The sequence below is a fragment of the Elephas maximus genome, chromosome 9 (assembly GCF_024166365.1).
Source record: "Elephas maximus indicus isolate mEleMax1 chromosome 9, mEleMax1 primary haplotype, whole genome shotgun sequence".
Taxonomy (NCBI): Eukaryota; Metazoa; Chordata; class Mammalia; order Proboscidea; family Elephantidae; genus Elephas; species Elephas maximus.
This window is the reverse complement of record NC_064827.1, coordinates 119,898,643-119,922,098: the sequence shown is the minus strand read 5'-3', so window position 1 is coordinate 119,922,098 and position 23,456 is coordinate 119,898,643. Positions and strand designations below refer to the sequence as shown.

Genomic DNA, 23,456 nt, shown 5'->3' with positions numbered 1-23,456 from the left:
GCAGGTTCTTAGAATCACCAAAGGTAGTCCAGCAACTATTTATACTGATCACAAGTACATATTAGGGGCAATCTGGAAAGAAAGAGGGCTCTTAACAGCAATTGCCTCATATGCATGTGAAAACTGGATGATGAATAAGGAAGTCCAAAGAAGAATTGACACCTTTGAATAGTGCTGGTGATAAAGAAAATAGAATATACCATGGACTGCCAAAACAACGAACAAATCTGTCTTGGAAGAAGTACAACAAGAAAGCTCCTTAGAAGCAAAGGCAAGACTATGTATCACATACTTTGGACATGTTGTCAGGAGGAATTAGTTCCTGGAAAAGGACATCATGGTTGATAAAGTAGAGAGTAAGTGAAAAAGAGGAAGACCCTCAAAGAGATGGATTCAGATGGTGACACGGATTGAATGTGTCAATGATTGTGAGGATGGCACAGGACCGGGCAGTGTTTCGCTCTGTTGTACATAGGGTCGCTATGAGTCAGAACCGACTCAATGGCACCTGACAACATCAACAACAGCAGCAGGAAGTAAGAACTTTAAATATTCTCAAGAGATCTTACAACTTTTAAAAGTCATTCTCTGAGGCGGGGCCAAGATGGCTGACTAGGCAGATGCTACCTCGGATCCCTCTTGCAACAAAGACTTGGAAAAACAAGTGAATCGATCACATACATGCCAATCTACGAACTCTGGCCATCAAACACAGGTCTAAAGAGTTGACCTGAGTGACAGATGAGCGAACAGCTGCACCCTGAACCAGCCACCGCTTCTGGAACCCGTGACCCACCCCACAGCCTTGAGCCCCCGGGGGTCCCTGGTGTCGAGTGGCAGAGCTGATTGCGGCTTGCTGAGGTGGGGCAGGCACGGGACACAGCCCTAACCCATAGCCCCCTGGGGTAACCTCCATAGAGACTCAGCCAGGGCAAGCAGGCTGTACACTGACACGGCTAACGAGCAACTGCAGGGCAGCAGCGACTGTTTTCAGAGCCTGGAGCCAGCATCCCAGTCAGAAAACCTTGGTGCTGGGCTTTGGACTGGGTGCAGGGGAGCTGAACATGGCATCCTGAGACGGCGCAAACACGGGGCGCAGCCCTAGCCCCCAGAATTGACCTCGGGGGAAGCACAGCCAGTGCACACAGGCAGCGCAGCGACGCGGCTGACAGGAGGAGAAGTCACCAGGAGGCAGGGACTGATTTTGGAGCTGGGATTGCAGCTTCTCAGCCGGGGAAACTTGGCGCTGGCCTTTGGACTGGGAGTGGAGGAACTAACCATGGCTTCTGGGACAGGACAAGCACAGGGGCAATCTCTACCCAGCCAGAGCACACAGTCGACACGCCCCTCGGGAATCTCAGATAAAACAGTCATCCCAAGCAAGATAAGTAACTTTATCTATATTCCTGGGTGTACTCTCTCCTATCTATCTGATCCCTCCCCTCCCCTTCCCAGGTGGCTTCATTAACATTGGAATTTCCTGGGCCAGAGAGTGAAGTGCTCTGCGGTGTTTTTCCCTTTGTTTGTTTGTTTTGTCTTTTCCTAACCCATTCTCCTGGCCTGAGAGATGAAGCTACAAAAAACCCAGGGACCAAGAATCCTTCCCTGACTTCCTGAAATTGTACTAAAAATACAGAACAGCTCCAGCCAAGCATTTGTGATCCACAGTCTTGGGCTTTCATCCCTACAGGGAACAAGGTGGCTATTATAATGCAAAGGCAATTCTGATAGTGATAGTGATCTGACTGTAATGGTTTTCGCAGATTACTGGAAAGACAAGTTTCCCAGGTCTGATATCTCTGCCTATTCAACAGAGCCCTCACTGACCCACAACGGGGAACTGAGGTCTGAAGCTCCACCCAAACCACCTAACCTCCTGCCATAGGGGTCTGAGGATAGTGACATCTACCAATCTGTAGAGGTACATGCATTGGGTGCCTAAGGTACAGCTGCAGAGCCCACCCACCAAAGTGCTTTAGGGATAGAGACACACCTACCTCACTGGCACTTGGGGGAAGCCTGTCAGCATCCTGCCCCCCTGGAATGTGACCCCCTGCTGCTACTAGAATCTGGTGCACACAACTATCACCACTATTCCTCTAAGTGAATAGGTGACAGTCTACCCCACACACTTGGTGACCCAAAATCAGATTCTACTCAAGAATAGTGAATGGACTCTTAGGCTTATATTTCTGGTACTGGCCCAAACCAGCTGGTAAGAGGACATAAGTGATTCAAAGCCTACAACAATCAAGACAGCACAATCTAGTAGCCCATCTACGTATACTGAAAGAAAACAAAACACGATAAGACTCAGGGAGTGAATATAAAATAAATCATTACGATATCTTATAGATGGCCTGGAGACAACAGTTGATATCAAACCACATAAAGAAGCAGACCATGATTGCTTCTACAACTCCCCAAATTAATCAATCAAAATCTTTCCCAAATGAAGATACAATCCTGGAGTTGCCAGATGCAGAATATGAAAACTAATTTACAGAATGCTTCAAGACATCAGGGATGAGCTCAAAAATGAAATGAGGCAATCTACACAAAAAGCTAAGGAACACACTGATAAAGCAGTTGAAGAAATAAAAAAGATTATTCAAGAACATAGTGGAAAAATTAATAAGCTGCAAGAATCCATAGAGAGACAGCATTCAGAAATCCAAAAGATTAACAGCAAAATTACAGAATTAGACAACTCAATAGGAAGTCAGAGGAGCAGAATCGAGGAATTGGAATGCAGAGTGGGGGAGATGGAGGATAAGGCAATTGATACCAATATAAAAAAAAAAAAATTTTTTTTTAGCTGAAGAAAAATCAGATAAAAGAATTAAAAAAAAAATGAAGAAACCCTAAGAATCACGTGACACTCTATCAAGAAGAATAACTTGTGTGGGATTGGAGTTCCAGAACAAGGAGGGATAACAGAAAATACAGAGAGAATAGCTAAAGATCTGTTGGCAGAAAACTTCCCTGACTTCATGAAAGATAAAAAGATATCTACCTAAGATGCTCATCGAACCCCATTTAAGACTGATCCCCCACCAAAAAAAAATCACCAAGACATATTATCATCAAACTCGCCAAAACCAAAGATAAAGAGAAAATTTTAAAAGCAGCCAGGGAGAAAAGAAAGGTCTCCTACAAAGGAGAATCAATAAGAATAAGTTCAGACTACTCAGCAGAAACCATGCATTCAAGAAGGCAATGGGATGACATATATAGAGCACTGAAGGAGAAAAACTGCCAGCCAAAGATCATATATCCAGCAAAACTCTCTCTAAAATATGAAGGCGAACTTAAAACATTTACAGATAAACACAAGTTTAGAGAATTTGCAAAAAGCAAATCAAAGCTGCAAGAAATACTAAAGGAAATTGGTCAGAAAATCAAAAACATCAGATAACAACACAACACAAGGTCACAGAACAGAACATCCTGATATCAACTCAAATAAGGAAATCACAAAAACAAATTAAGATTAATTTTAAAAGGGAAAAAATGCTCAAAACAGGGAACCATTGAAGTCATTATGTAAAAGATCACAATAATCAAAACGAGGGACTAAATACAGGAGGCATAGAACTACCATATGGACAGGAAAACAAGGAGATATAGGACGATACAAGTTAAGTTTTTACTTAGAAAAATAGGGGAAATTATTAAGGTAAACACAAAGAGGTCTAACAATTCCATAACTGAAAATAAAAACCAAGAAAAACATTATAACGACTCAGCAAACATAAATTTGACTACTATGAAAACGAGGAACACACAATTTACAAAGAAAAATGTCTCAGCACAAAAAAGTAAGTGGAGAAATGAAATTGTGAACAACACACAAAAAAAGGCATCAAAATGACAGCACTAAACACATTCTTATCAATAATTACCTTGAATGTAAATGGACTAAATGCACCAATAAAGAGGCAGACAGTCTGAGAGTGGACAAAGAAACACAATCCGTCTATATGCTGCCTACAAGAGACACACCTTAGACTTAGAGACACAAACAAACTAAAACTCAAAGGATGGAAAAAAATATATCAAGCAAACAACAATAAAAAAAAAAGCAGGAGTAGCAATACTAATTTCTGACAAAATAGACTTCAAAGTTAAATCCACCACAAAAGATAAAGAAGGACACTATATAATGATTAAAGGGACAATTGACCAGGAAGATATAACCATATTAAATATTTATGCACCAATGACAGGGCTGCAAGATACATAAAACAAACTTTAACAGAACTGAGATAGACACCTCCACAATTATAGTAGGAGACCAACACACCACTTTCGGAGAAAAATAGGACTTCCAGTAAGAAGTTCAATACAGACAAGGAAGACCTAATTGCTACAATCAACCAACTTGACCTCATAGACCTATACAGAACACTCCACCCAACTGCTGCAAAGTATACTTTTTTTTCTAGTGCACATGGAACATTCTCTAGAATAGACCACATATTAGATCATAAAACAAACCTTTGCAGAATCCAAAACATCGAAATATTACAAAGCATCTTCTCAGACCACAAGGCCATAAAAGTGGAAATCAATAACGGAAAAATTAGGGAAAAGAAATCAAATATTGGAAACTGAACAACAGCAGAAAAACACCCTCCTGAAAAAAGACTGGGTTATAGAAGACATTAAGGAGGGAATAAGGAAATTCATAGAATGCAACAAGAATGAAAACACTTCCTATCAAAACCTCTGGGACACAGCAAAAGCAGTGCTCAGACGTCAATTTATATTGATAAATGCACACACACAAAAAGAAGAAAAAGCCCAAATCAGAGAACTGTCCCTACGACTTGAACAAATAGAAAGTGAGCAACAAAAGAATCCATCAGGCACCAGAAGAAAACAAATAATAAAAATTAGAGCTGAACTAAATGAAATAGAGAACAGAAAAACAATTGAAAGAATTAACAAAGTCAAAAGCTGGTTCTTTGAAAAAATTAACAAAATTGATAAACCATTGGCCAGACTGACTAAAGAAATACAGGAAAGGAAACAAATAACCTGAATAAGAAACGAGATGGGCCACATCACAACAGACCCAACTGAAATTAAAAGAATCATATCGGATTATAATGAAAAATTGTACTCTAACAAATTTGCAAACCTAGAAGAAATGGATGAATTCCTGGAAAAACACTACCTACCTGAAGTAACATAATCAGAAGTAGAACAACTAAATAGACCCATAATAAAAAAAGAGATTGAAAAGGTAATCAAAAAACTCCCAACAAAAAAAAAGCCCTGGCCCGGATGGTTTCACTGCCGAATTCTACCAAACTTTCAGAGAAGAGTTAACACCACTAGTACTAAAGGTATTTCACAGCATAGACAATGACGGAATACTACCTAACTCATTCTATGAAGCCACCATATCCCTGATACTAAAACCAGGTAAAGACATCACAAAAAAAGAAAATTACAGACCTATATCCCTCATGAACATAGGTGCAAAAATCCTCAACAAAATTCTAGCCAATAGAATTCAACAACATATCAAAAAAATAATTCACCACGACCAAGTGGGATTTATACCAGGTATGCAAGGTTGGTTTAATATTAGAAAAACCATTAATGTAATCCACCATATAAATAAAACAAGAGACGAAAACCACATGATCTTATCAATAGATGCAGAAAAGGCATTTGACAAAGTCCAACACCCATTCATGATAAAAACTCTCAGCAAAATAGGAACTGAAGGAAAATTCCTCAACATAATAAAGGGCACCGGTAAAGCCAACAGCCAACATCACTCTAAATGGAGAGAGCCTGAAAGCATTTCCCTTGAGAACGGAAAACAGACAAGGATGCCCTTTATCACCGCTCTTATTCAACATTGTGCTAGAGGTCCTAGCCAGAGCAATTAGGCTAGATGAAGAAATAAAGGGCATCTGGATTGGCAAGGAGGAAGTAAAATTATCTCTATTTGCAGATGACGTGATCTCATACACAGAAAACCCTAAGGAATCCTCCAGAAAACTACTAAAACTAATAGAAGAGTTTGGCAGAGTCTCAGGTTACAAGATAAACACACAAAAATCACTTGGATTCCTCTACATCAACAAAAAGAACATTGAAGAGGAAATCACCAAATCAATACCATTCACAGTAGCCCCCAAGAAGATAAAATACTTAGGAAGAAATCTTACTGAAGATGTAAAAGACCTATACAAAGAAAACTACAAAGCACTAGTGCAAGAAACTAAAAGAGACCTACATAAGTGGAAAAACATACCTTGCTCATGGATAGGAAGACTTAACACAGTAAAAATGTCTATTCTACCAAAAGCCATCTATACATACAATGCACTTCCGATCCAAATTCCAATGACGTTTTTTAATGTGATGGAGAAACAAATCACCAACTTCATATGGAAGGGAAAGAAGCCCCGGATAAGTAAAGCCTTACTGAAAAAGAAAAAGAAAATGGGAGGCCTCACTCTACCTGATTTTAGAACATATTATACAGCCACAGTAGTCAAAACAGCCTGGTATTGGTACAACAACAGGCACATAGACCAATGGAACAGAATTGAGAACCCAGATATAAATCTATCCACATATGAGCAGCTGATATTTGACAAAGGCCCAGTGTCAGTTAATTGGGGAAAAGACAGACTTTTTAACAAATGGTGCTGGCATAACTGGATATCCATTTGCAAAAAAAATGAAACAGGACCCATACCTCACACCATGCACAAAAACTAACTCCAAGTGGATCAAAGGCTTAAACATAAAGACTAAAATGATAAAGAGGAAGAAAAAATAGGGACAACGTTAGGAGCCCTAATACAAGGCATAAACAAAATACAAAACATTACTAAAAATGACAAAGAGAAACCAGATAACTGGGAGCTCCTAAAAATCAAACACCTATGCTCATCTCAAGACTTCACCAAAAGAGTAAAAAGACCACCTATAGATTGGGAAAAAATTTTCAGCTATGACATCTCTGACCAGAGCCTGATCTCTAAAATCTATATGATTCTGTCAAAACTCAACCAAAAAAGACAAACAACCCAATCAAAAAGTGGGCAAAGGATATGAACATGCACTTCACTAAAGAAGATATTCAGGCGGCTAACAGACACATGAGAAAATGCTCTCGATCATTAGCCATTAGAGAAATGCAAATTAAAACTATGATGAGATTCCATCTCACTCCAATAAGGCTGGGATTAATCCAAAAAACACAAAGTAATAAATGATGGAGGGGCTGTGGAGAGACTGAAACTCTTATACACTGCTGGTGGGAATGTAAAATGGTACAACCACTTTGGAAATCTATCTGGCGTATTCTTAAAAAGTTAGAACTACCACACAACCCAGAAATCCCACTCCTCGGAATATAGTCTAGAGAAATAAGAGCCTTTACATGAACAGATATATGCACACCCATGTTTATTGCAGCACTGTTTACAACAGCAAAAAGATGGAAGCAACCAAGGTGTCCATCAATAGATGAATGGTTAAATAGATTATGGTAATTTACACAATGGAATACTACACATCAATAAAGAACAGTGACTAATCTGTGAAACATTTCATAACATGGAGGAACCTGGAAAGCATTATGCTGAGTGAAATTAGTCAGATGCAAAAGGACAAATACTGTATAAGGCCACTATTATAAGTTCTTGAGAAATAGTATAAACTGAGAACGCATTCTTTTGTGGTTATGAAAGGGGGGAGGGAGGGTGGGTGGGAGAGGGTTATTTACTGATTAGTTAGTAGATAAGAACTACTTTAGGTGAAGAGAAGGACAATGTTCAATACGGGGAAGGTCAGCTCAACTGGACTGGAGCAGAAGCAAAGAAGTTTCAGGGATAAACTGAATGCTTCGAAGGTCAGCGGAGCAAGGGCGGGGGTTTGGGGACTATGACTTAAGGGGACTTCTAAGTCAATTGGCATAATAAACTCTATTATGAAAACATTCTGCATCCCACTTTGAAGTGTGGCATCTGGGGTCTTAAATGCTAACAAGCAGCCATCTAAGATGCATCAATTGGTCTCAACCCATCTGGATCAAAGTAGAATGAAGAACACCAAGGTCACATGATAACTATGTGCCCGAGACAGAAAGGGCCACATGAACTAGAGACTTACATCATCCTGAGACCAGAAGAACTAGATGGTGCCCGGCCACAACCGATGACTTCCCTGCCAGGGAACACAAGAGAGAACTCCTGAGGGAGCAGAAGAAGAGTGGAATGCAGACCCCAAATTCTCATAAAAAGACTAGACTTAATGGTCTGACTGAGACTAGAAGAATCCCGGTGGTCATGGTCCCCAAACCTTCTGTTGGCCCAGGACAGGGACCAGTCCTGAAGACTACTCATCAGACATGGAAGGGACTGGACAATGGGTGTTAGGGAGATGCTGATGAAGAGTGAGCTACTTGTATCAGGTGGACACTTGAGACTGTATTGGCATCTCCTGTCTGGAGGGGAGATGGGAGGGTAGAGAGGGTTAGAAACTGGCAAAAGGGTCACGAAAGGAGAGACTGGAAGAAGGGAGCGGGCTGACTCATTAGGGGGAGAGTAAATGGGAGTATGTAGTAAGGTGTATATAAGCTTATATGTGACAGACGGACTTGATTTGTAAACTTTCACTTAAAGCACAATAAAAATTATTAAAAAAAAAAAAAACTCATTCTCCTATCCATCCAAGGAGTGGCAGTATATTGTAGAGGGCATCAGAAAGCCGACAACATGGTGGCCAACGGTAATTACAAAGCTGATGAAGCAGCAAAGAAAGCTGCAATCCAACAGCCCCTCTAATTCCCCAGTTGGAGTTACTGTCACCTCACCTCCACCTGGACTATTCCCAACAAGATAAAGACATTGTCAACACATGGTGGGGGGGGCACTCTAAACAAGGACAGATGGCTGTACACCCCCCATGGAAAGATTTTCATTCCATCAAAACTCATGGACCTTATCCTACAGAGAGTCCATCGGTCCACCCATTGTGGATAGGCTGGATTATATGATTGGGTTAAGAGACATTTAATTGGACCAAAAGTCCACACCACTATTTCAGCAGTGGTGAAGAGCTGCCCCACCTGCACAAAAATAATCCCAAGGACAATGCTGAAGCTCTCCCAGGGGTCCAGAGAACTGGGGCAATGTCATGGGAGATAAATGGCAGGTGTATTTCACCGAGATGCCTTGAGCTCCTGGGAATTACAAATATCTGTTACTCTTTAACAACACCTTCACTAACCAGGTTGAAGCTTTCCCTTGGAGTACTGAAAAGCCTGCCGAGGTTGTGAAGCACCTCCTGAATGAACCATCCTTTGATTTGGGTTTCCCATATTCATTGGTAGTGACAACAGGCCCCATTTTGTGACCTTGGTGGTGCAATCGGTGGCAACTTTCCTGGACATTAATTGGAACTTATACACAGCCTGGAGACCCATGTCCAGCGGTAGAGTAGAGCAGGCTAACCAGGCTCTGAAGAGACACCTAGCAAAGCTATGCCAAGAGGCCAATTTAGTGTGGGCAAAGGTACTATGGCCTTCTTAAGAGTTTGGTCCACCTCTAGAATCAAACTAAAACTTAGTCCATTTGAGCTATTACACTGCTGCCCATTACTAGAGAACCCCAATATGACCCGCATACCAAAAAAAAAAAAAAAAAAAAACCAAATCCATTGCCGTTGAGTTGATTCCAACTCACAGCAACCCTATTGGACAGAGTAGAAGCGCCTCATAGAATTTCTAAGGAGCGCCTGGAGGATTCGAACTGCTGGCGTTTTGGTTAGCAGCCATAGCACTTAACCGCTATACCACCAGAGTTTCCTGTTAGCTTGCCTTAATAATGACCGACCTCCTTCCCTTCATGGGTTAGAGATGTTCAAGTAACTAAATATTTGCTGTCCATTTGGGCAACTCTGCCTTCTTTTCAAAGATACACCACCTGAGGACCCCACCTGAGCCAGAGATATCCCTCCATCCATTCCAGCCTGGTGACTGGGTCCTTCTCAAGGCATGCAATGCCCACCCCCTTCAGCAGAAGTGGACCGGGCCCTTTGAAGTCCTCTTGGCTACCCTGATGGCTGTCAAACTCAACAGGCCCAAAGCTTGGATCCACCACACTCGAGTGAAAAAATCACGCTGCTGGACGCTGAGGGACAAACTTATCAGAACTGTGAGAACTGGACTTGTGAGGCAGTCAACAGCCTACAGTACTTGTTTTCCCCACACCATCGTACATGTGTGAGATCCCCCAAAGACTCTTAACACTGCTAATAACCTTGGTGTTAGTAGTCTGTCTCCTATACCTGTAGTCTCTACTTGAACAGGTTAGATTGCTGCAGACCTTGATTGAGGAGAGTCAACCATGAGCAGGGTGATGTGTTTGTTCCTAGGAGTCACCCTATGTGTAAATGTTGGATGGAATTTCAATGTTCTTAATAGTTTGTACCAGGCAGTTGTATACCATACTGCGTGAGCTAACAATTGCTGGATTTATTCACGTTCCACTTTGTATGTAGAGCAAGGGTTACCAATGATCCCTGTATCTTTCTATCCTACTTGCTGGCTAAAAGAAGAGGGGTCACAATTAGCAACTAAAAACAAAGCCCTAGGCAAAGTCCAGTACACCGCTGTGAGGTCTGACTATCCAGGAATTCTGTGCATACAGTGGCATCCTACCCATAATACTTCAACAGTAGATCAGTGGACGTGATGCAATGCTACCTGGGACTATGCTAAGCAAACATGGGCTAAATTCAACACCAACATCTCTTTTAAATGGACAGCGCTAGCACGGTTATGTCAGAAAAACTAGGGCACAATGCAACTGATTCAAACATTATAAAAGCAGTCTTCCAATTTCTCCCTAAAGCCTACTCATTAAGACACCAAGGACTTTATTGGTTGTGTGGGCATTCAGCCTATAAGACAGGGCCGGCTAATCATACTGGCACATATTCATGGGCAGGAGGCATGCATTTGCTTCCCCTAGAAGAGGTCTTTATTCCATCAGAAGCATCCATACGTTTAAAAGAGAAATTGTAGGTACTAGTAAGAGTGGTTGGGAAAAGCCAAAAAGGGTGCTTCTCCCAATGCCTGGAGTTGGAAAAAACCATGATAACATTCATACCATGTATCAGTTCATTAAGAAAGTATGTCTGTCCCTTGAGACAGTAGCCAATACCACCAAAAGCTTGACTCAGACTTTGCAGTGTGAAGTAGACTCCACTGAAACCATGATTCTACAAAATCGAGTTTCCTCAGCTTCTTATGGAGGGAGGGGTTTTTATATATTAAGGCTAGCTATTGTGCTTAAGTCAACGCATCTAGAGAGACTGAACATGACCAAGAAAAGTTGAATTCAGTAGTTAGACAAGTACAATGAGATCGTACAATTGCTGAATAGTGGATGATGCCCTGGGGTCCTGATTTTAGCGGGCTGACACCATGGTTCCCCAACCTTAAAAAAACCTTAGGATGCTTAAAATCATTGGCTGCTTTTACAGTATTAATAAGGATCATAGGTATATGCTCCTGCTGTGGTATATGTCCAGTATTTCACCTCTCCCCAAGAACATGCGGAACAATTCCAAGCTGGGCTACAGTTCAGACTAGATACTGGTCCTGAATGACCAATGCCCGAAAAGGAAAAGGAGAAGAATATGACAGAAGGCTCCAGGCTGCGGAAAATTCCACTGCCTGAAGCAGCTTGTTTGGCATGCCCCATAACTTTACATTAAAATCCTGATTCCTTTGCCTGACATGCCTGATAGCTTTACACTGAAATCCTTGTACCCCTCTCCCTAACTGCTGCCCCAAACTGGATGAAACTGGCTGAAATCTGTTTAGGTGCCAAGCTGACATTCAGGGTAACCTTTTAGCTCATTAAAACCTCATACATAATACCATTCCTGACTCTGGATGGAGTTTAACTGCCATTTTTTTAAACATATGATGCATGAAGTTATATGTAAGCCCCATTGTGTCTGCATAATATGATTTAAAATGTTGTGATGTAACTTGTATGAACTTCCTAGTTTTAAATCCCTCAAAATAACCTTTGCCATTGCCCTCGCTGAGGTGTCTTGGTGGAAGCAGCCCCTACTGTTCCTTTCCTTGTGGAACAACAACAACCGGAAAAGGCGCCTATGAGGTGAGACCAAGATGGCATAGTAATCAGATGCCTCCTGTGGTTCCTTTTACAACAGAGACCTGGAAAAACGAGTGAATCAATTATATATGATAATATAGGAGACCTGAACATCAAATACAAGTTGAGGAATCGGCCTCAGGGGTGGGGGAGGAAGAGACGGGTCAGAAGCAGCGAGGATTTGCCACACCTGACCTGGCTAGAACCATCATCCTGTAGGCTGGACTGGTTGGTATGAGTGGGGAGGCAAGCAGTGGCGCTTGAGACATGTTTTCCACATTGGGAGAGACCAAGCAGTGGAGAGTCTGCTCAAACCTCTGTAACCAGCAAGAAGTGGCACTCAATCAGCAAAAGATAAGTATAATAAGTACAAGCATCTAACCTACCACACAGATCCAAAAAAAAAGAAAACAACTCTTTTGGGAAGTACTTCTCTCCCATTTACCTGTCCCCTCCTCACTCTGCCCCAGGTCTCTGTCTGCTTTAGCAATTGCTGTGTTCCCTGGGCTGGAACAAGTTAACAAATAGAAAAAATATTCTGCCAGCTTCCCTAAGCCAGGAATTCAGGACAGACATAGCCCCGTTGCCTAGGTATAGGTACAAGGGGTCCATGAATTTTGAATGCCTTTCACCGATGCGCATGGGCCCATTTCAACAGTGTAGGCCCTCATTAGCACAGTATAACAGGGTATATACATGAAGCCTATTTTCATCTGTATCTGCAATAAGGGGGGAGTGGCAGATTTGTGACATTTGACACCACCCTGCCCATTAAGCAGGGCCCTTTCTTCTTTTTGGATGTGTGCATTTATTGCTATAAATTCACCTCTGAGCACTGCTTTATCTGTGTCTCAAGGTTCTGGTAGGAAGTGTTTTCATTCTCATTGGATTCTATGAATTTCTTTACTCTGTCCTTAATGTATTCTGTAATCTAATCGTTTTTGAGCAAAGAGTTGTTCAGTTTGTGTATGTTTGATTTCTTTTCCCTGTTTCTTCTGTTATTGACTTCTAGTTTTAAGACTTTATGGCCAAAGAAAATGCTTTGTAATATTTTGATGTTTTGGATTCTATTAAGGCTAGCTTTATGGCCTAATATGTGGTCTATAGTATAGAACGTTCCATGTGTACTAGAAAAGAAAGTATCCTTGGATGCTGTTGTGTGGAGTGTTCCGTATAAGTCTATGAGGTCAAGTTATTGTGGCATTTAGCTATTCCATGTCTTTATTGAGCTTCTTTCTGGCTATTCTGTCTTTCACTGAAAGTGGTGTGTTGAAGTCTCCTACTACTATTAAGGAACTTCCTGTCTTGCTTTTCAATGCGGTTAGAGTTTGTTTTATGTATCTAGAAGCCCTGTGGTTGGGTACGTAAATATTTAATATGGTGATATCCTCCTGGCATATTGTCCCTTTAATCATTATATAGTGTCCTTCTTTATCCTTTGTGGTAGATTTAACTTCGATGTCTATTTTGTCAGAAATTAGTATTGCCACTCGTGCTCTTTTTTGATTGTTGTTTACTTCGTATGTTTTTTTCATCCTTTTTTTATTTCGTTTGTGTCTTTAAGTCTAAGATGTGTCTCTTGAAGGCAGCACATAGATGGATCTTTTTTTTTCTTTAATTCATTATGCAACTCTGTGTCTTTTTATTGGTGAATTTAGTCCACTTACATTCAGCATGATTACAGACTGGTATGAGTTTAGTGTTTAGTGTTGTCATTTTGATGTCTTTTTTTTGTGTGTTGTTGACAGTTTCTTTTTTCCACTTATTTTGTGCCGAGTAGTTTTATCTTTATATATTTTCTTCCTCTTTTTCATTGTTGTTGATTTTGTTTTTACTGAGTCTTTATGTTTTTCTTGTATTTTATTCTGATGTGTGAGATTGTTAGTCTCCTTTGTGGCTACCTTAATATTTACCCATATTTTTCTACATTTAAACCTAACTTTTATCTCCCTATAGCACTTTGATTTCCTATCCATATGAAAGATCTATGACTACTTATTTAGTCCCTCTTTATTGATTTAATGTTGTCATCTTTTACATAATGACATCGCTGATTCCCTGTTTTGAGTGTTTTTTTAACTTGCTTTATTTTTGTGAGTTCCCTGTCTGAGTTGATATCTGGTTGCTCTGTCCTGTGTTCTAGTGTTGGGCTGATATCTGATATTATTGATTTTCTAACCAGATAAACCCCTTTAGTATTTCTTGTAATTTTAGTTTGGTTTTTGCAAATTCCCTAAACTTCTGTTTATCTGGAAATGTCCTAATTTCACTTTCATATTTGAGAGACAGTTTTCTGGATATATGATTCTTGGTTGGCAATTTTTTTCCTTCAAAACTTTATATATGTCTTTCCATTGCCTTCTTGCCTGCATGGTTTCTTCTGAGTAGTCCGAGCTTATTCTTATTGACTCTCCTTTGTAGGTGACTTTTCGTTTACTGGCTACTCTTAAAATTTTCTCTTTATCTTTGGTTTTGGCAAGTTTGATTATAATATGTCTTGGTGACTTTCTTTTGGGATCTACCTTGTATGGGATTCAGTGAGCATCTTGGACAGACATCTTCTCATCTTTCACTATATTAGGGAAGTTTCCTGCCAACAAATCAACAATTCTCTCTGTATTTTCTGTTATCCCTCCCTGTTCTGGTACTCCAATCACATGTACAGAGTCTGTAATGGATTGAATTTTATCTCCCCAAAATATGAATCAGCTTGGTTAGGCCATGTGTGGTTGTCCTCCAATTTGTGATTTTCCTATGTGTTATAAATCATAATTTCTGCCTTTGGTTAAAAGGATTAGTGTGGGATTGTAACCCCACCCTTACACAGGTCACCTCCTTGTTCCAATGTAAAGGAAGTTTCCTTGGAGTGTGGTCTGCACCACCTTTTATCTCTCAAGAGATAAAAGGAAAGGGAAGCTATTAGAGAGCTGGGGACCTCAAAACACCAAGAGATGAGCACCGGGAGCAGAGCACATCCTTTGGACCCAGGGTCCCTGTGCCTGAGAAGCTCCTTGACCAGGGGAAGTTTGAGGACAAGGAATCTTCCTCCGGAGCCAAAAGAGAAAGAAAGCCTTCCCCTGGAGCTGACGCCCTGAATTTGGACTTCTGTTAGACTGTGAGAAAATAAGCTTCTCTTTGCCAAAGCCATCGATTTGTGATATTTTTGTTACAGCAGCACTAGATGACCGACAGTCCCACATGATTCTTAGGGTTTCTTCATTTTTTTAAATTATTTTATCTGATTTTTCTTCAAATATGTTGTTGCCAAGAGTTTTATCTTCAATTTCACTAATTCTGACTTCCATTTCCTCCATTCTGCTCTGCTGACTTTTTACTGAGTTGTCTAATTCTGAAATTTTATTGTTAATCTTCTGAATTTCTGATTGCTGCCTCTCTATGGATTCTTGCAGCCCATTAAATTTTTCATCATGTTCCTGAATAATCTTAATTTCCTCAACTGCTTTATCTGTGTGCTCCTTGGCTTGTTCTGTGTTTTGCCTGATGTCCTTCTTGATGTCTTGAAGAATTCTGGATATTAATCTTTTGTATTCTACATCTGGTATTTCCAGGAATACATCTTTATCCTGAAGATTCCTTGATTATTTGCTCCGAGTTTGCTGAAGCAGTCATGGTCTGCTTCTTTATGTGATTTGATGTTGACTGTTTTCTCTGAGCCATCTATAAGTGATTGTATTAATTTATTTTATGTTTGCCCACTGTGTCCTAGCTTCTTGTTTTGTTTTGTTTTGATATATTTGAACAGGCTACTAAAGTGAGCTAACTTGATTACTGGAGCCTTTGAACACTAATGTCCTGACACCAGATGACTAGAGCTGTTACCAGGTATATAAGCCTAGGAATCCATTCACTATTCATGTATAGATTCAGCTCAGGAGTCCAGGTAGTCAGCCACCTACTGTGTGGTGCAGGCTCTCACCTATGATCTTAGAGGAACACTGATGATTGGTGTATGCACAGGTTTCTGGTTGCAGAAGGGGGTCACACTCTGAGGAAAGCAGGGGGCTAAAAACCTTCCCCTGAGTGTCTGTGAGGAAGGTGCATCCCTGTTCTCTAGAGTGCTGTGGTTGGTGGGCTCTGGAGCTGCACCATAGACACTCAGTGCTTTAAACTGTAAAAACTGGGAAGCACCGCTTATCCTTAGACCTCTGTCTCGGGTGGCTAGGTGGTATGTGTGGAGCCTCCAGTCCTCCAGCCCCTGCTGTGGGTAGGTGAGGGCCCAGTTTAATAGGCAGAGTGGTAACAAACATCAAAAACTCACCTTTCCACTGCACAGATGAAAATTACAGTCAGACCTCAAACAGAGTCACCCTTGCAATGTAACAGCCAGATCATATCCTCTGTAATGGGGCCACCTGGATCCATGCAGCGGTGAAAGACAAAGTCTGTGGACCACTTGTGCCTGGACAAGAGCTGCTTCTGCTCTGATTTCCAGGTTGGGGGGGTCAGTAGAGTATTTTTCCCCCACTTATTAATGTCTTCCTTCTCCAAGGCCAGGAGAATGGCTCAGGAAGTGCAGCAGGACCTATCTCAGGCTCAGGGAAATCAACTGTTGCTGAAGCCAGCTGGGGCAGAGGGAGGAGGGATCAGATAGACGGGAGAGAGTTCTTTCAAAAGAAGGAGGTATTATATCTGTGCAGTAAATTAGACAAAATCACTTATCTTGTGCTGAGAGCTCTTTTTACCTCAGATCCTGGAAGCGTGTGTAGATTCTGTGTGCTGGCTCTGTTGCGCCAGGGGATCAGGGGTGTACCAACTCACTTGCCTTCTTTTGCTGATATAGTTGCATCCTGAATGCCACTGCCAGCCCTGCCGTGGTCACACCAGGAGATCAGGGGTGTGCTACTTCCCTTGCCATCTTTCACTGAAGCAGCCGAGTCATGAACGCTACCACCAGCCCCACTGCAGTTGCACCAGGGAATCAGGGCTGAGGTGCTTCTGCCATCTCGGCAACTCCTCGCTGCTTCTGCATCATCTCTTCTTCTCCCTGTCCCTCAGTCTGATTTCTTAACTTTGTCTTTGATAATCAGGGTTCCTAGCTTGTCATATATATAATTGATTCACTTGTTTTTTCGGGTCTTTGTTGTGAGAGGGACCACTGGAAGCATCTGACTACTGTGCCATGTTGGCCCCACCTCAGAGTGCATTTTTATACCTGAGTGGGGGTGCCCTAATTCTGAGTGTCCTTGCCCTACATGGGAGAATGTTGCTTGTTTCTTCAAACTCTCTGTGAGGTGAGCAGAGCTGAAAGGATTTCTCAAAATACATAATGCTTCCCATTTATTTAATTGTTTTCTAAAGAATACATACTTCAGGACTGTATTTGGGAGATATCTCCATTTCCTGATGGAGACATGAAGGATACTTTCGGAATGATGAAGGCTGCGATGCAGTACATCTTTATAAGCTATGAATACTATACTAGTAATACTACTGGAATCCATCAAGTCACCAGGTACCCTCCCCTTTCTTCTTCCTGTTCTTGCTACCTCTGACATCCCTCCACTGGAAAAGAATATTGCCAACATTCATGGTCACTCAAGTGGTGATGTCCCTGGCCAGATCCTTCAGGTAGTGGCCTTTTTGCTCCTGGTGATGCTTTGCCACCCCAACCCTGGGTTTTGACTTGTGAATGATGACTGCATTGGAGGGCAAGGTGGTCTCTATTTTCCTGAGCTTGAATCAGTCTTTGGTCAGTCTCATGTTTGGTGGATTTTCCACTCCTTTAAGGTCATTTGCTCAGTGGCTGTTTATTCCAGGTGCTCCTCCTTCACCACTGCAATGTTGATGGTGGTGTCTCCTTCAGACAACCCTGGACTTGCCCCCTCATCTGTGTCCTCCATTCTGCAACCTCTTGCTCTACCACCCCATGACACACTCCCATTCTCTCAGACCAGTTGCTTTGTGGATGTAAAATAGGAGATAGTCTTTTTGGCTCACGAAACAAGTCACATCACATGCTGATACCTTGGCATCATACTTTTGATACCATCTGCTGTTGCCAGACCTGATGTAAGAGAGGTAATCCCCCAAGTGGCAAGTCCACCCAACATAGACCAGCACTGCGTAGAGTCTAAACACTCATTCCCCCATCCTGAGGAGAAATGCATCTGCCCACATCACTCTCAGGATAGTTCACGTGCTTAGCAGTTTGGTCACTGCTTAAGTCTGAGAACCTTCTCAGCAGAGGATAAGGACCTCTGCATTGACTGTGCAAGTCAGCATCTTGGAAGCAGGCACCTTCCTCTGACAAATCCTAAAACGATATGAATTTTCACCATGAGCTTTTGTGCTGTGAACTACTCTTGCAAAGCTTGGTTAACACTCTAACTGCCTGGATATCCAGGGTAGTGTCCATGTAAGGGTCAAAGGTGTCTGACACTCCCTGTCAGTGAAGACACTTCATTTGAGATCTCCAGTGCCTGCCAAAAAATTTGTCAGATCAGAGTTGTGTTTTTGGAGAGGCTGCAGAAGTGCCTGTGACTACGTAGGCAGACTTTCTCCATGGCATCCAGAGTGGACATAAGAAATTCATGGGCATCTTCCTGTTGGTGTCTATGGAAGGCCCAGCCAGTACTTGTGAGGGCTTCATGATATCGCCTGCATGATGCAGGGCCTGCGTTAGGTAAGCCTGCATTGTACACAGCATACGGTATCCCTGCTGCCCACAGGTTGCAGAATGCTCGCAGGACAGCATGTATTTGGTGAGGGGTGGCGTGTATTTCAGACACTGAAGAGGCAAATTCATGTAGCATGTGTTTCCCATGTTGTGTTTTTAAGAGCTACTCCAAGTCACAGCAAGTTTGTCATTGGGAGCAAGCAACCTGTCATTGCAGGTGCTTTGCGTGTGAGATTTGCCAGGCACAGTGGGAGTTTACTGCCTTTCAGCACTGGCCCCAGGAGGCAGAAAGAGCTGAATTTTGGAGAGACAGAGAACTGACCCTTGTCTCTGCAATGGAGAGAAGACACTTCCTTGGCTCTGGGAACAAAGATGGCAACTTATCACCTGCCTGGACCTCCACATGCAGGACTATGCTCCCACTTCAGAGGCAAGTCTCCAAATGGCTGGCTTGGGGGGCCACAGCAATCCCATTAGCTTTCTTTGGAGCTGGCTCTGCCCATTTCTCCACCCCACCCCCACCTCCACTGATATAGAGTCCTTTCTACCCCAAGCCCTGACCTGCTCTGCCATACCCCTTGCTCCACTCCAAACATCATCACTCCCTTCTATCTCCTTCTGTTTCCCCATTGCCTACCAGATTCAACAATCCATTCCAAAACCATCAACTGGATCTGTGGACTGAAAATCTGGCCACCGCTACTCAGAGCTCACTCCAAAGAACACCTCCTAAAACACAAAAAGCAGGTCTACTACTGGGTGTCTTGCATAAACTCAACAACGGTAGTACTGAATTGGGTTTTTGGTGACATGGCTGTCTTCAGCCATCCCAAAAGTTAGACACGCAAGACACCTAACACATGTTGAATATTTGTTTGCGTGTTTGCATGGATGTGTTTTTTTGTGGGTGTGTTTTTGTGAGTGTGTGTGCATGGGTGAGTGTACGAGTATATAGGTATGTTTATCTGTGTGTGTGGGTGTTTGTTACATGCACACATCTCATCATGTGTGTGTCTGTGTGTGTATGTGCCTTCATTAGGAGACTTTAGCCTGGCAGTCAGATTGCTAAGATATTAAGTTTTGTGTCTGTGGAAATTATTTTCTGGCATTAATATGCATGCTATAGGAGGGGCATACCCGTTCTCCATTTTCCTGGGTGGTCTTTTCCTGTTAGACTTTCTGGAGAATTGTGAATTCTGATGGAAGACATTAAGGAATACAGCCATCTCTTTTGGGGAGAAATATTGACTAAGTCATTGACTGGCGGTTCTTCATACTTTTCCATTGCGGGGAAGAAATTTTCTATGAAGTGCTCGGACCTCAAGGTGCAGAAAGATGCTCCTGATTCAGAGACTAGTCTCAAAATGGCTGGATTGGATGGCCGTACAATCCCATCAGCCCTCTTCCCGTCTGACCCCACCAAATCTCCACTCCAAACCCCACCTCCACTGCTGCAGAGCTCTTACAACCCCAAGCCCTGACTTGCTCAACCACACCTCTTGGTCCAGCCTAACTCTCCCCTCTCCCTGGTCACTCCCTCCTCCTTCCCACTGGCTACCACATTCACCAATCCATTCCTGGCATTCAATTGAATCAGTGGACTGGGAGCCTGGCAACCCCTATTCACAACTCACTCCAATCAACACCTCCACCAACCATTTCATTCACAAAACAGCCAAAGTTGGTCGGCTCCTAGGTGTCTTGCATAAACCCACTGACATTGCTACCTAGTTGAGGTTTCTGGGACTGGCAGTCTTGAGTCATCCTAAAAGGAAGGGAAGCAAAAAATCTGACATGTGTTGAATGTATGTTTGTGTATGTGTGCTCAATGTGTGTTTACCTGGATTGGTTTGTGTGTGAGTGTGTGTGCATGTGTGTGTGGATGGGCCTGTTGGCGTATTTGTGTGGTAATGTTTGTCCATGTGCACATGCCTTGGTATCCATATGTCTCCCTGTGTATACATCTCTGGGTGGCCCGATAATTAATATATTAAGGGCTGCATCTGTTAAAACTATTTCCAGCATTCATTCTGCCTGCCAAAAAAAAAAAAAAAAAGGGTAAATACTTTCTCCATTTGTCCATTTTCCTTGATGGTCTTTTCCTGTCAGACTTTCTGAAAAGCTGTGAATTCTGATGGGAGCCATTCAGAAATACATCCACCATGCTTTGAGACAAATCTCAAGGAAGTCAGTGAATCGGAGTTCTTTTTGGTTTTCCATTGCAGTGAAGAGATTTTTCAATGAAGTGCTCAGCTGCTGACAAGGACTGAACTCCTTCCCCACATGTCTGGTGATGTCATGGGGAGCACTCAAGCCAACAGAACTGCCCTGGGTATGTGCCTCTACCTTTCCACACCTCCCTCTCATTTTATTCTTCCTTGTAAGGATGACGAAGGTGATTAGAAATGAGTTTTTACACCTGAGTGTGCTTGCACAAATTCTGACTGCATGAGCCCTTTGGAGGAATGTTGCTCATTTCTTAATGAGACCTTGGGGCTTCAGAAGGCACCTGGATACCAGGACATGGAAAGAACATGGTGTTGTCCTGTTGCCCTCATCATGACACAAGGGGTGTCCTCACCACTCTGCAAGGTGTGCAAAGTTGAAAGGATTTCCCACATGCTTAATGCTTCCCATTCATTCCATGTTTTTCTAAAGGATACATATTTCCTGCTTGTATCCACAAGAGATCTCCATTTAGTGATGGAGACATGGTGGTTACTTCTGGAATGATGGGGGCTGCAGTGCAGTATGAGTTTATAAGATTGAATACTATGCTACCAATATTACTGGATTTGATCAAGTGACAAAGTACCCTTCACATTCTTCTTCCTGCTACCTCTGAAACCCTTCCATTGTCAAAAGGTATTGCCAAAGTTGACTGCCTCCAGAGCAAGAATGCCCCATCCAGATGGTGGCCTTCCTGCTTGGTGATCTCTTGCACCCCATCCCTGGGCTTCATCTTGTGATTGACGACTGCATTGGAGGGCAGGAAAGTCTCTATTTCCCTGATGCTGAATTCAGGTTTTGGTCCATCTCATGCTTGGAGGATTTCCCACTCCTCTTAGGTTATTTTCTTGGTATCTGTTTCTTCTAGGTGCTCCTCCTCTGATGCTTCTATGTTGATGGCGGTGTCTCTTTCAGGCATACCTGGGCTTGCTTGCATGTCTTTGCCCTCCATCCCAGAACCTCTTGCTCCACCACGCGGTGGCACACTCCTCCCACTTTCTCTGACCAACTCTCTCTGTTGAATGTAAAACAGAACTTAAGCTTGTTCTGTCAGGAAAACAGTCACATCCCATGGTGATATCTTTGCATCTTCCATTTCATAACACTTGCAATTGCTAGCCTTGATGTAAGATAGGTAATGCCCTGTGTATCAAGTCAACCCAGCATGGACCAGCATTCCACAGAGTCCATGAACAGCCATGTGGTCACTAAAGTTGTGTGTCAACTTGGCTGACTTGTGATTTTCAGTAGTTCGGCATTTATGATGTCATTTGGCAGTCATATAATGGTGTGATCACCTCCATAATGAATTTGATATAATATGGTCACCTCCATGATGGGTTTTGCTGTAAGTAGCCCATCAGTTGAAAGGAAGTTCCCATGGGTGTGTGAACTGCATTCAATCTAGACAAACTTTCTGGTAAGGCCTGTGGGCCTTTACACACTCTGAATCCTGCAGCTGGCTTCTGCTCCTCTGACATCTAGTTCTTAGGACTTGAGCTAGGAGCTCACCTGATGTCTTGCCTGCTGATCTTGGGATTCATTTGTCTCTTCAGCCTGTGAGCCAAGAAAAGCCTTCAGTCTAACATATGAACTTGGGACTTTCCAGCCTCTAAAACCACATGAGCCGTCTCCTTGATACAAATCTCTCTCTATATATACATTTCACTGGTTTTGCTTCTCTAAAGAACCAGCTGATGAAAAGTCAGTCCTCTATCCTTCTGAGACATGTACCTGCTCATGTCAAGACTCTCAGCATAGTGCATGTGTTTAGCAATATCACCTGTGAAGTCTGAGAATCATTTCAGCACAAGGATAAGGACCTCAGGGGAAGTGTGCAAAGTCAATGTCTTGGAAGTGGGCACCTTCCTTTGATAAGCACTCTGCCAAACATTTTCGCTTGTAATACAGCTGAGGCAGGTCTACTTCTCGCTGTCTTGTGTGAATCCACCAACATTGGTACTGAATTCTGTTTGGGGGACATGGTTGTCTTCAGCCATCTCAGCCGGAAGACAAGCAAGACACCTGTCATGAGTTGAATGTATGTGTGTGTGTTTGTGTGGATGTGTTATTGTGTGGACATGTTTGTGTTTGAGTGTGTGTGTGCATGGGTGAGTGAATGTGAGTGTGTGGGTGTGATTGCCTCCATGTGTAGGTGTTTTCCATGTGCACATACCTCAGCAGGTATGTGTCTGTGTATATATATTCCGCCATGAGTACCTCCAGTGGGAGACTTCAGCCAGATGGTCAAATTACTAAGATAGTAAAGGTAGTATGTGTTGAAATGATTTCTGACACTCAGACCACCTGCCAATGGATAAACAAACCTTTCCTCCCTTTCTCCATTTTTCTGGATGGTCCTTTCCTGTCAGACTTTATGGAGAGCTATGAATTCTGATGGAAGCCATTCAGGAATAAAT

At 42.4% G+C, this 23,456-nt stretch overlaps 1 protein-coding gene across 1 annotated transcript in view; it reads right to left on the bottom strand.

The window, feature by feature from the left end:
- LOC126082523 (anomalous homeobox protein-like) overlaps nucleotides 1-23,456 on the bottom strand; it is a 261,904-nt gene that overhangs the window by 53,973 nt on the left and 184,475 nt on the right.